The sequence below is a fragment of the Myotis brandtii genome, unplaced genomic scaffold (assembly GCF_000412655.1).
Source record: "Myotis brandtii unplaced genomic scaffold, ASM41265v1 scaffold215, whole genome shotgun sequence".
NCBI lineage: Eukaryota > Metazoa > Chordata > Mammalia > Chiroptera > Vespertilionidae > Myotis > Myotis brandtii.
In genome coordinates, this window is record NW_005358043.1 from 4,049,703 (window position 1) to 4,062,804 (window position 13,102).

The window sequence follows — 13,102 nt, forward strand, 5'->3', positions numbered from 1 at the left end:
ATGCCAGTGGGCGGTGCCGCCTTCCAGCCCTCCCAGCCTCGCGTTCGCTGTGGGACCATCGATGTGGATGAAACGGGGGCTCTGCTCATCAGGGCCCCGTACACACGTGTCCTCTCCCACCTGCTTCTTGAATCTTAGTGACCGAAGGCTTGTCTCCAGCCTCTCCTCCCTCGCTCCGCCCACCCGGGGACTTCACTGCCCCCTGAATTTGCAGTCAAGGGCCAACTTTCCGGTCCCCATGCCCTTGCCATCATCCTCTGCCGTGGAACCTGTGCTTCTGGAACATCCCAGACAGAGCACACGCCTGGAGGCCTGCTTCTCGGCACCCTCAGCAGGAAACGAGAGAATTGGGAAACCGACACGCATACAAATCACTAGCCCAGGGCCAGCGACAGAGGCCCTTAGTCCCTTTCCCCTAAAAGCCTCTCCTCCCTCACCCTTCTCCCAGCCTGTGACTTCACCGGCCTCTGAACTTGCCAGACGTGGGCCAACCCCCCTTTTCCTGGGCCTCCTACTCAGCAGTCACTGCCCTGAAGGACGAGCTTGCCTCTCCTCCCCAACCCTCCCCATGACCTCAGCTGAATCCTTCTAAGGATCTGAGGGCTCAGTTCCAGTCCCCCCTCCCCGCCCCACGCTGCTTTCTCTCGCTGCTTCCCAGGCTGCTCTGCAGCGCCAGGCTCTTGATTCAGTCCGACTGCTCCGGGCCAGGCGATGAGACAGTGCCCAGCTCGCCGTGAGCCTCACAGCCCGGGCGAGGGGAGGTGGGAGACAGCACTGGCTACTGCTGGGAAGGCATGAAGGACGAGGCCAGAGCCGGTTCCCAGTTGCCATCACGCCCGGGAAGGCCCGATCTTAGAGGACAGGCCTGTTCCAGAGCCGCGTGGCTGGGTTTGCTGGAGGTGGTGAGGGGAGGAATTGTGGCAGCTACAGCTGGACACACGGCTGAGCCCAGACTCCGAGGGGCCCGTCTGCCCTGCTCGCTGGGGGATGAACTACAGTAGATTTGGGGGTGGGTGGAAGGATCAGCTTTTCTGGAATCATCATTAAGTGCTTCCTACCTCACTGGCCTCAAATATTGTTCGTATTTGTACCAATTCACACTTTGGCAGTTATGTGAGTGCGTAGCCTCGCCAAGCCTCAATTTCCTAATCTGTGAAACGAGGAAAACAAGCCATTCCTGGCAGGTCATGTGAAGACTGACTGAGATTGGGCACATAATGTGTTTAACAGAAGCCCTGGCTCCTCGCAGGCCCTCACAGTGCAGCTTCACTGACCCCCTGTCCCAAGTCCCGCCCGACAAAAGGCCAGCAGCCAAGTGGCAGCTAACAAGGGCTGATGGTGCGATGTCCTTACACACCAGCCAAATACCTGCAGCTGGTTTGACATAAAGAAACCAGAAGTGTCAGGCACTGAGAACAAAGCCTGGAACCCGGACAGAAGCCCCTGAAGCTGCCGATGGCTTCCGAGGACTTCCGTGAGGACTCGCTGAAGAGGCAGTCACTTGGAATAGGTCATACGGCTGCTGGCTATGGGTCCCAGATCTAGAAAACATGCAAGTCCTTCTGATATCCCCGCCTCCCGCCTCCTCGGCCCACCGGCTGCTCTGACTTCGCATGCTTCACGCCTCTCCACCTTTCTTAGCGCTGCCATCTCATTTCGTAACGGTGGAAATAGGAACCGCACTCCAGAGCACCATCCAGAACCTCCGCTTTCTTGCAAACCCACAGAAACTCACCAACCTCCCGTTCTGAGCCCACTTGATACCATTTGAAAAGCTCATATCCCTCCCGCCTGAAACCTGTTCCATTTCCACAGCGCCGCACGGTGGCCCTGGCGCTGGCCTGGCTTCCCCCCAGTTCCGGGGACCCTCTCCCCTAAAAGCTCCTGCTGTGACAACCACTCTGGTGATAGATCCCCAGATGGTGTCAGAGGCTTGGTCAAAGGCCTGGCTTTCCTCTGAAAGACTGACCGTGGATAAGGTGGTTCCCAGCGCCGGGCCCTTCCCAGGGGAAGAGATGCACTGAAACGTGTCCCATAGGATCGGACAGGTCAGGACTTGGGGAAACTGCACAACTGGCCCAGAAAATAACTGAGTGACTGCACGCTACAAAATTCAACTTCTAAAATATTTCAAGTATTTGTTGCTTTTTATTTAAGTGACAAAAGCAGGCCACAAAATTATGTGTATAATATAATTCAACTATGTAGGAAAAGTGCACATGAGAAAATATATGCCCTCGCCGGGTTGGCTCCATGGATAGAGCATCGGCCTGCGGACTAAAGGGTCCCAGGTTCGCTTCCAGCCAAGGGCACATGCCCAGGGTTGCAGGCTTGATCCCCCCCTCCAGTAGGGGGCGTGCAGGAGGCAGCAGATCAGTGATTCTCTCTCATCATTGATGTTTCTATCTCTCTCTCCCACTCCCTTCCTCTCTGAAATCAATAAAAAATATATATTATTTTAAAAAGAAAATATAGGAAAAGTAGATATATATGTATATTTTAATATAAAATTGTCAATAAAATGACAGAGAAATGGGAGGTTTTTCCTTTCTCTTAATCTGGTTTTCAATTTTTTTTCAAAAGTGGTCATGATAACTTTTGTAATTTAAGAAGTATGTTAATGCCAGCACTTAGTAGTGTTACAAGAGTGGAGAGAGAGACAGGGAGAGTCAGGGCAGCCACATGGATGTATGTACGAAGCGGTGCCGCCTCGCAGAGGGTTTGCTTCTGCACACAGACTGGCCAAACCTCAACTGTGACCAAAGTCACAAAGGAAACTCACATGGCACAGAAATCTCTACTGTACCCACAGAACTGTAAACATTCAGGTCTTAGTATGAAAGAGATATATCTTTTAATGCCAATAACATTTCAATTCCTTTAAAAATACAACAGCTTCCAAATGTTTACAAAAGTTCACAACTATTTCATTTTGAAAAGCCCGGTTTAATTTATACAAAAAAAGTAGGTTTCATTTTCAATAAGTGAAAGTAAGATTAATAACATTTGTCTCCTTGAGAATTCTAAAATTCAAAACAGAAGTCCATTCCCTACTTCTAAGAACAAAAATCTCAATGCCTGGTGCATTGAGGCAGCCTTTGCCCACAATTCCAGTGCCTCTCCTGTCTGTTTCGGGGACAGTGCAGTGATGGGTCATGCCATCCTCTGCCTGGTTGACAGAGAGCTTAAGAAAACAACTCGAAGCTTGTTGTTCTTAGCATTCACCCCTAGTGCTCGCTTTCCAGCCACAGTGCCCGTCACACCCCCACAGGACTAACGCAGAAGTCCAGGCGGGAACCAGCTAAGGGAAAACACTTTTCCAAGCATCACTACTGAGCACAGAGCAGCAGTCGCTCAGAAACGTCCCAGAGAGGAATCAACAATGGGGACCACAGAGTAGCCGCCAGAAAACTCGGGTGTCATTTATGGTGGAGGTGGAGGCTACCCAGAACCTCCACTGAGTCAGCAAACTACAAAAGCACCAACTACTAGCACAAATAAATGGCTAGAAAAATGACACATTTTTTTAAAGGACACATTTTTAAGAAATGGAAAACGGCACAGCCACTATAATTTTGCTCAGATTAGATATTTGCAGAGTGAAAACTGGTGAGTTGATGAGTCACCTGTCATTCCTTAGCCTTGGAAAAGACATTTCAGAATCAAGTAATCACTTTCCATTTGTGTATAAAAAGTCTTCCTAGGAACCTAAAATTCACTCTTTAATAAAGTTAAAAGCATAGAACCAGTTTTTGTTGTTTATTCAATTCTTTTTCTTTGAAAGAGAGAGAGAGAAAGGGAGGCAGGGAGGGAGAGGGGAGAGAGAGACAGAGAAAGAGAGGAGAGAAAGAGAAACATTGATTTGTTGTTCCACTTATTTATGCATTCATTGGTTGACTCTTGTATGTGCCCTGACTGGGGATCGAACCTGCAAGCCCTGCGTATGGGGGCGATGCTCTAACCCAGCGGTTTTCAACCTGTGGGTCGCGACCCCTTTGGCGGTAGAACGACCCTTTCACAGGGGTCGCCTAAGACCATCCTGCATATCAGATATTTACATTACAATTCATAACAGTAGCAACATTACAGTTATGAAGTAGCAACGAAAATAATTTTATGGTTGGGTCACAACATGAGGAACTATATTTAAAGGGCCAGAGGTTGAGAACCACTGCTCTAACCAATTGAGCTACCCAGCCAGAGCCTGTTTATTCAGTTCTTAATTACTAGGAGCAAATGACTGCATATCTATATATTCTGATTCAATTAAGTCTGGGATAAGCCTGGCGCTTGCTAAGCACCACAGGTGATTCTGATGTATACCAACAGCCAGCACTACTGAGGAGATCTGGATTTTTATCTCATTTCAATGTCTGTGTTTAAAGCTAACTACATAAAGAAGAGACATTTAGTCTTTATCAAGCATAACTATAATGTGCTACAATTAACTAACTCACCTGGAATTTATTTCCTCCACTGTGACTGTTTTCTCTTCTTTGCAATTTTCAGAAAGCACATTTCTCTCATCCAAGGAGTATCTAAGCTTTAAACCCAGGGCGGTTTGCTTAGTGCACCGTCTACTCATAAGCAAAGTCTGGTTAACTCCAAGGTGACGCTACCCTGATGTTCTAAAGCACAGCCAGAGACGGGGTAAGCTGCCACAGGGGCCACATCTTCATCCTGTCCAACCAGGAAGGGCACAGAGAGTGACGCCTCCACGTTGGTGACAGACGTCACTCCTGACTTCATCCCCCTCACAAGAACAATGACCACCTATTCATGGATCAGACACTACTGAGAAGAATCTCAGAACACGGGAAAGGCGGAAGCACCCTACACCTCAGAGAGCCAGACAAACATCTCGAGGGTGAGAGGAGGTGCTACACAGACTGCACTGCCCCTCCCCCGGCCAGCACAGCATCACACGGAGAGCTCTCCCTTGCGCCTACAGAGCCCAGGGCCGGACAGCCAGCCGGCTCCCACCCCCAACACTCTGGGTCGAGTCCTGGGAACCTATACTCCAGTTCCAGCCCATGGGTGTCACAGGGGAATGTATGGGCTCCGCCACTAGGAATCTGATGGTGATGGAGAAGGGGCCCAGGGCCTGGCAACCACCACCACTCGGGATGTGGCAGACCAAGTTCCTACCTGCAGTCCAAGGAGCAGTCCCGGTCGGCTGCTTCCCTCGCCTGCAAAGCCAGGATGGTGCACAGTGTGAGCAGGAGCCTGGGGGGCAGGCCTACAGCTGGAGCGTGGTCGACCCGCGCAGGGAGTGCAGCTATTTTATAGCTCTGCCCACAGCTGGTGTAGCTCCTGATCCCTCCCAACCACAAAGCCTGACCAGGAGCACCTGGGAGGGGGCTTGGAATTGGCCATCCTGATCCACCCAGGGAGGGGAGCTCACTCAGAGCCCCACTCAACCAGGAAGCCTGAGTAGGAGCACGTGGAAGCTGCTCAGCCCGGCCACACTAGAGCCGAGTCCAGAGCTGATCCTCTGCAGAGCAAGCCAGTGTCCTCCTGTTCAGTCAGGGAAACGGATGTGTAGCCCATTGCCGAGTGCAGCCTTTAGCCGCCTGAACCTAACCAGGCACACGGGAAGCTAGCTGTGCAGCGATCTAATACCCCTGCTTACAGGGGCCCTTGAGCAGAGAGCACATTCTAGGTTTCCCAACCTGCAGAGCAAACCTTGTGGCCCTATCTGGCCAGAGAGCTCATTACTTACTAAGATCTCTCCTGATGTGGGTCCCTAAACAATAAGCCACCCAGGCCCTGGGGCTTATTCTGCTGCCCCGCCATGGGGGCATGGAAACTAATTCAGAGACCACCCGCTACTTCGTATCCTAGTACCAACGGTCTCGTCAGCCTGACTGGAGCACCCAGGCACTGCCCACCCTTCGCCTCACTTGGGCAGGAAACCAGCCATCCTGACCGCAGGGCTCAGGCAGTGGCTTTGCCCCAAAATAGACCCTGGTGGCAGGGCCTACCTCCCCAAGGATGTTACCAGCAGACACATTCAAAACCCCAAACTGGTCTGTCTAGGGGAAAACTCACCCAAAGCAAACCTGTAAAATCTGGAAAAGAAAATTAGGGACACTAATTTACTCAGATGCATACACACCAATGTAAGGAATCAAGGATCATAAATAAAAACAGGTAAATGTGACACCACCAAAAGGAAACAAATAAAGCTCCAGTAACTGACCCTAACGAAATAGAGGTCTGTGATCTGTTAAAGAATTCAGAATAATCCTCTTAAGGAAATTGAGTGAACTACAAGAACACAAACAACTAAACAAAATTAGGAAAATAATGCACCAAACGAAAAGTTTAACGAAGAAACAGAAACCATTAAAAAAAAATCCTAGAGCCTAGCCAGTGTGGCTCAGCGGTTGAGCAACAACCCAGGAACCAAGTGGTCACAAGTTTGGCCCTAGCTGGTATGGCTCAGTGGATAGAGCGTCGGACTGTGGACTGAAGGGTTCTGGGTTTGATTCTGGTCAAAGGCAATACCTCGGTTGCAGGCTCCTCCCTGGCCTGGGCCCTCGTCAGGGCGGGTGCAGAAAGCAACCAATCGATGTGTTTCTCTCACACTGATATTTCTCTTTCCCGTTCTCTTCCACTCTCTCTAAAAATCAATGGAAAAATATCCTTGGGTGAGGATTAACAAACAAACAAACAAAAAAACACCCCCAGACAAACAAAAAAAGAGGTCACGGATTTAATTCCTGATCAGGCTATCAATCCCAAGTAGGGGGTGAGCAGGAGACAGCCAATCAATGATGCTTCTCTAGCATCAATATTTCTATCTCTCTATCCCTCTCTCTTCCTCTCTCTAAAAACAAAAATAAATGAAAACATTTTTTTTTTAAAATCCTGGAGCTGAAAAAATACAAGGACTATACTGAATAACTCAATAGGGAACTTCAAAAGCCAATTTGATCCTGAAGAAAAAACGACCTAGAACACAGAACATTTAAAATTATCTTAGTCAGAGTAGGAGAGAGAGAGAGAGAGAGAGAGAGAGAGGGAATGAAGAATTGCTCTGGCTGGGTAGGTCAGTTAGTTGGAGTGTTGTCCCGATATGCCAAGGGGGCAGGTTTGATCCACAGTCAGGGCACATACAGGAATCATCAACCAATGAATGCATAAATAGGTGGAACAACAAATCAATGTTTCTCTCTTTCTTTTTCTTCATTCCTCTCTCTCTCTCTAAAATAAATAAATAAAAATTAAGAAAAAAAGAACAAAAGGAGTGAAGAAAGCCTAAGGGATTTATGCGACACAACCAAAAGAAATAATAGCTGCAATATGGGAATTTCACAAGGAGAAAAGAAAGTATATTTAAAGCAATTATGGCTGAAAACTTTCCAAACCTCAGGAGAGAAACAGACATGCAGATCCATGAGGTACAAAGGACCCCAAATAGGTTGAACCCTAACAGGGATACACTGAGACACAGTATAATTGAATTACCAAAAGTCAAAGACAAAGAATTTTGAAAACAGCAAGGAAAAATGTTACATATAAGGGAACCCCTGTAAGACTATCAGCAGATTTAAAATATTGAAAGAAAATAATTATAGCCAAGAATACTATACCCAGTAAACCTGTCTTTCAGAAATGAAGGAGAAATAAAAATTTTCCTGAACAAACAAAAGCTGAGAGGGAATTCATGGCCACTAGAAATCCTAAAGGGTGCTCTTTGAGTGGAAGTAAAGGGACACTAATTAACATAAAAAAATAACAAGTTAGTGGAAAACTCACTGGCAATGGTAAATATATGGTCAAAGATAGATTCTGTAATATGGTAATGGTGGTGCATAATTCACTTACAACTCTAGTTTAAAAAGCTAAAAACCAAACATATTAAAAATTACCATAACTACAATGTTATTGTATACACAATATAAAAATATGTAAACTGAAATATCAATAATAACTTAAAATGTGAGGGAGACGGTCGCTTGGCAATATCCCGTACTGCCCCCCACGTTCCTAAGCAGCAGCCTCTCGCATCTCCGGACACAACTGCATTTCATTCTTGAAAAGTCTGTCTGCTCCATGGCTGTGATTGGAGCCCCATTCTCACGGGGACAGAAAAGAAAAGGAGTGGAATATGGTCCTGCTGCTATCAGAGAAGCTGGCTTGATGAAAAGGCTCTCCAATTTGGGCTGCCACCTAAAGGACTTTGGAGATTTGAGTTTCACTCCAGTCCCCAAAGAGGATCTGTACAACAACCTGATAGCAAATCGTCGCTCGGTGGGCCTCGCCAACCAGGAACGGTCTGAGGTAGTCAGTAGAGCAGTATCAGGAGGCTACAGCTGTGTCACAGTGGCAGGAGACCACAGCCTGGCAATTGGTACCATTCGTGGCCACGCCCAACACTGCCCAGACCTGTGATCTGGGTTAACACCCATGCTGACATCAATACACCCCTCACCACTTCATCTGGATGTCTCCATGGACAGCCAGTTTCATTTCTCCTCAGAGAACTACAGGACAAGGTGCCACAGCTCCCAGGATTTTCCTGGATCAAACCTTGTAGCTCTTCCCCAAGTCTTGTGTATATTGGTCTAAGACAGTGGTTGGCAAACCGCAGCTCGCGAGCCACACCCGACTCTTTGGCCCCTTGAGTGTGGCTCTTCCACAAAATACCACGCGTGGGCGTGCACGTACAGTATGATTGAAACTTCATGGCCCATGTGCAGAAGTCGGTATTTTGTGGAAGAGCCACACTCAAGGGGCCAAAGAGCCGCATGTGGCTCGAGAGCTGTGGTTTGATGAGCCGCAGTTTGCCAACCACTGGTCTAAGAGATGGACCCTCCTGAACATTTTATTTTAAAGAATTATGATATCCAGTATTTTTCCATAAGAGACATAGATAGACTTGGTATCCAGAAGGTCATGGAACAGACATTCAATCTACTGATTGGCAAAAGACAAAGGCCAAGCCATCTGAGCTTTGATATTGATGCATTTGACCCTACACTGGCTCCAGCCACAGGAACTCCTGTTGTAGGGGGACTGACGTATTGAGAAGGCATGTGTATTACTGAGGAAATACACAACACGGAGTTGCTATCAGCCCTGGATCTTGTTGAAGTTAATCCTCAGTTGGCCGCTTCAGATGAAGAGGCCAAGGCTACAGCTGGCCTGGCAGTGGATGTGATTGCTTCAAGTTTTGGTCAGACAAGGGAAGGAGGGCACAATGTCTATGACCAACTTCCTACTCCCAGTTCACCACATGAATCAGAAAATGAAGAACGTGTGAGAATTTAGAAAATAATGCATGATGACACGTTCGTCACAATGGGCATTTCAGAGTTGTGAGGTGTTTGAGGGGGCAGATACTACATGGTCATCTGGGTCAATACTGCCTTAATGAGAACATTTGTGTATTCTAGCAATTGTAAAATTTCCTTTCCCTCTCCATTTTGGTGACCAATGATACTACTGTAAATGTATTTGTGGGTGTTTTTTTTGTTTGTTTGTTTTTTCAATTCATGAGGTATTACTATGTTGGAGTACCATGTAAATTTAAAGAAGTCATAAACAGCATTTATTACCTTGGTATAATTTGGAAAAAAAATGTGAGGGGGAGAAGTAAAAGAGTAAAGTTTAGGAATAACAAGCTATCAAACTTGTTATCAATTTAAAATAGGATGTTATGAGAGTTCCAAAATGGTGGTGGAGTAAGTGGAAGCTACATTGACACTCTCCCAGGACCAAACTGGAATTACAACTAAAATACAGAAAAACTATCCTGAATAATCAACTAAAGACTAACTGGAGAGAACCCGATAACCAAGGATGGAAAGTGGAGCCTGCATAGAGACTGGTAGGAAGTGTGAAGGTGTGAAAGGGCTGCCCGGGCTCCCACAGACAGCAGCTGAAGGTCCGGAGGGATAACTCAGCTATGGGGGGTTCCCACTGAGAATATGGGGTCTAAACCCCAAACTGGGCTCCCCAGCCCAGAGCACCAGAACTGAGAAAGGTGACCACATAACATGAAGCTATGAAAAGCAGCAGGGTTGCTATCTGCCAGGGAGAGACAGCTAGAAATGCAGGTACCCTCTGAAAGAGCCAACACACAAAATTTTGTGTGCAGCCACTCACCTTGGGTTCTGGTAGAAGGAGGCAGAGTGGACTGGAGCTGTGGGAGCAGAAGCCAGGGTTGGGAGCCCTGGGGTTAAAGCTCAGAAGGCAGAAACCCTGTTTTCTTGTGCTGAGTCATTCCCTCACACTGCGGAGGACATCTTTCTCAGGCAGACATTTATCTTCCAGGCAGCTGTTGCCTAGGGGGGAAGCAATTGCCCCACCCTGTTGGAAAACCTCTCGCTCCACTCTATGGTCAATAACCTGAAGCTAATCAAAACTGAATACAATCTGACTGCATGCAGAGGCAGATCTCTGGAGGCTTTGAGTCTTCACCTGATCTATTTCTGGACCCGGGGCTAGGAAAAGCAGACCTTGGTGCACATCTGGTTCTTTCCAAAGGCACCCAGCCCCAGCAGAGGGATCCATAAGCTATGGATAGCTGACAGCTCCACACAGCACTCAGGGCTAGTCAGAAACAGTATGTGACATTTCCTGCACTAGAGATTGGGAGGCATAGCAGATCTACCTAATACACACACACATACCTAAATAGGCAGCCAAAATGGGGAGACAAGCACAAAACAAAATAACAAGAGAATTCTCCAGAAGAAGAGCTAAATGAAATGGAGATAAGAAATTTATTAGACATAGAGTTCAGAATAATGATAGCAAAGATGCTCAAGCATAAGAAAAGATATAGTAATTATAAAGAATGACATAGCACTAATAAAGAACACAATGGAAGGAATACACAGCAGATGAGGGGAAACCAAGGATTTGATCAGTGAATTAGAAGACAGGGTAGAAAATCACTCAGAGAACCAAAACCACAACAACAAAAATGCCGAGCCAGCATGGCTCAGTGGTTGAGTGTTGACCTATGAACCAGAAGGTCATGGTTTGATTCCTGGTCAGGGCACATGTCCAGGTTTTGACTCGATCCCATGTGGGGCGTGCAGGAGGCAGCCTATCAATGACTCTCTCTCATTATTGATGTTTCTATCACTCTCTCCTTCTCCTTTCCTCTCTGAAATAAAAAATATATTTTAAAAAAAGAAAAAACAATTAAAAACAAGAGGACAGCTTAAGGGAGCTGTGGGACATGAAATGTAACAATATTCGCATCATAGGACTCCCAGAAGGGGAAGAAAGTGAGCAAGGGATAGAAAATGTGTTTGAAGAAATAATGGCAAAACACTTCCCTAACCTGGTAAAGGAAAAAGTCACACAAGTTCAGGAGGCACAGAGAGTGCCAAGCAAGAACCCAAACAGGTCCACGCCCAGACACATCATATTAAGATGCCAAAAATTAAAGACACAGAGAAAATCTTAAAGGCAGCAAGAGAAAAGAAAACTGTTCCCTACAAAGGAGTTACCATAAGGCTGACACCTGATTTCTCATCAGAAACTCTACAGGCCAGAAGGGAATGGCATGAAGTACTCAAGGTAATAAAACCAAGGATCTGAAACCAAGATTACTATATATCTATCAGCTATCATTTAAAATAGATGGTGAAATAAAGAGCTTCCCAGACAAAAAAAAAAAGGCTACCTACCAAACCAGCACTGCAAGAAAGCTAAAGGGACTCCTATAACGAGAAGAGAGAGAGAGAGAGAGAGAGAGAGAGAGAGAGAGAGAGAGAGAAACAGCCATACAGAATTAAAATGACAATAAGTACCTATCAATAATAACCTTAAATGTAAATGGCTTAAATGTTCCAATCAAAAGATATAGGGTAGCTGAATGAACATGAAAACATAACCCAGATTTACAAGAAACCCGCCTCAGAACAAAAGACTCATACAGGATAAAAGTGAAGGGATGGAAAAAATTTCCATGCAAATGGAAACAGAAAAAAGTTGGTGTGGCAATACTCGTATCTGACAAAATAGACTTCAAAATGAAGGCCATCACAAGAAACAATAAAGGTCACTATATAATACTAAAGGGATTGATCCAAGAAGAGGATATAACCCTGGGAAACATATATGCACCCAATATAGGAGCACCTAACTATAATAAAAAAAACTTCTAGAGGACTTTAAGGGAGAGATTGACAGCAATATAGTCATAATCAGGGGTTTTAACACCCTGTTGATTTCACTGGATACATCTTCCAGACAAAAAATTAACAAGGAAACAGTCTAAATGACACACTGGATCAGATGGATTTGACATTTATTGACATTAATTGACACCAAAGCTGTAAAATATACATTCTTCTCAAGTGCACATGGGTCATTTTAAAGACAGACCATGTTAGGACACAAAACAAGTCTCTACAAGTTCAAGAAGATTGATATCATATCAAGCATCTTCTCAGATCATAATGGAATGAAGTTAGGAATCAACTACAGTAAAAACTCAAAAACATTCAAACTCATGGAGGCTAAATAGCATGTTATTAAACAATTACTGGATTACCAATGAGATCAAGAAAAAAATAAAAAACATCCTGGAAATAAATGACTATGAAAACACAACAATCCAAAATCTCTGGGACACAGCAAAAGCAGTCCTGAGAGGGAAGTTCATAGCACTACAGGCCTACCTCAAAATACAAGAAAAATTAATAATATACTATTTAACCCTACAACTTAAAGAATTAGAAAGAGAACAAGAAGAAAAGCCTAGAGTAAGTAGAAGAAAGGAAATAATAAAGATCAGAGTGAAAATAAATGACACAGAGACTGAAAAAAATAGAAAAGATCAATGAAACCAAGAGCTGGTTCTTTGAAAAGATAAATGAGATAATGAACCTTTAGCCAGACTCATCAAGAAACAAAGATAGAGGACCCAAATAATTAAAATTAGAAACAAAAGCGGTGAAGTAACCATTGACATCACAGAAATACAAAGAATTGTAAGAAAATATTATGAGCAACTATATGCCAACAAGCTGGAAAATGTGGATGAAATGGACAAATTCCTAGAATAATACAATCTCCAAAAACTGAATCAGGAAGAATCAGAAAACCTGAATAGGCCAATAACAACTGATGA

The 13,102-nt window shown here is 45.4% G+C and overlaps 1 pseudogene; it reads left to right on the forward strand.

Annotated features, from left to right (window-relative positions):
• Window positions 1-9,455, forward strand: LOC102259207 (annotated as a pseudogene).
• Window positions 9,456-13,102: the final 3,647 nt, after the last annotated feature.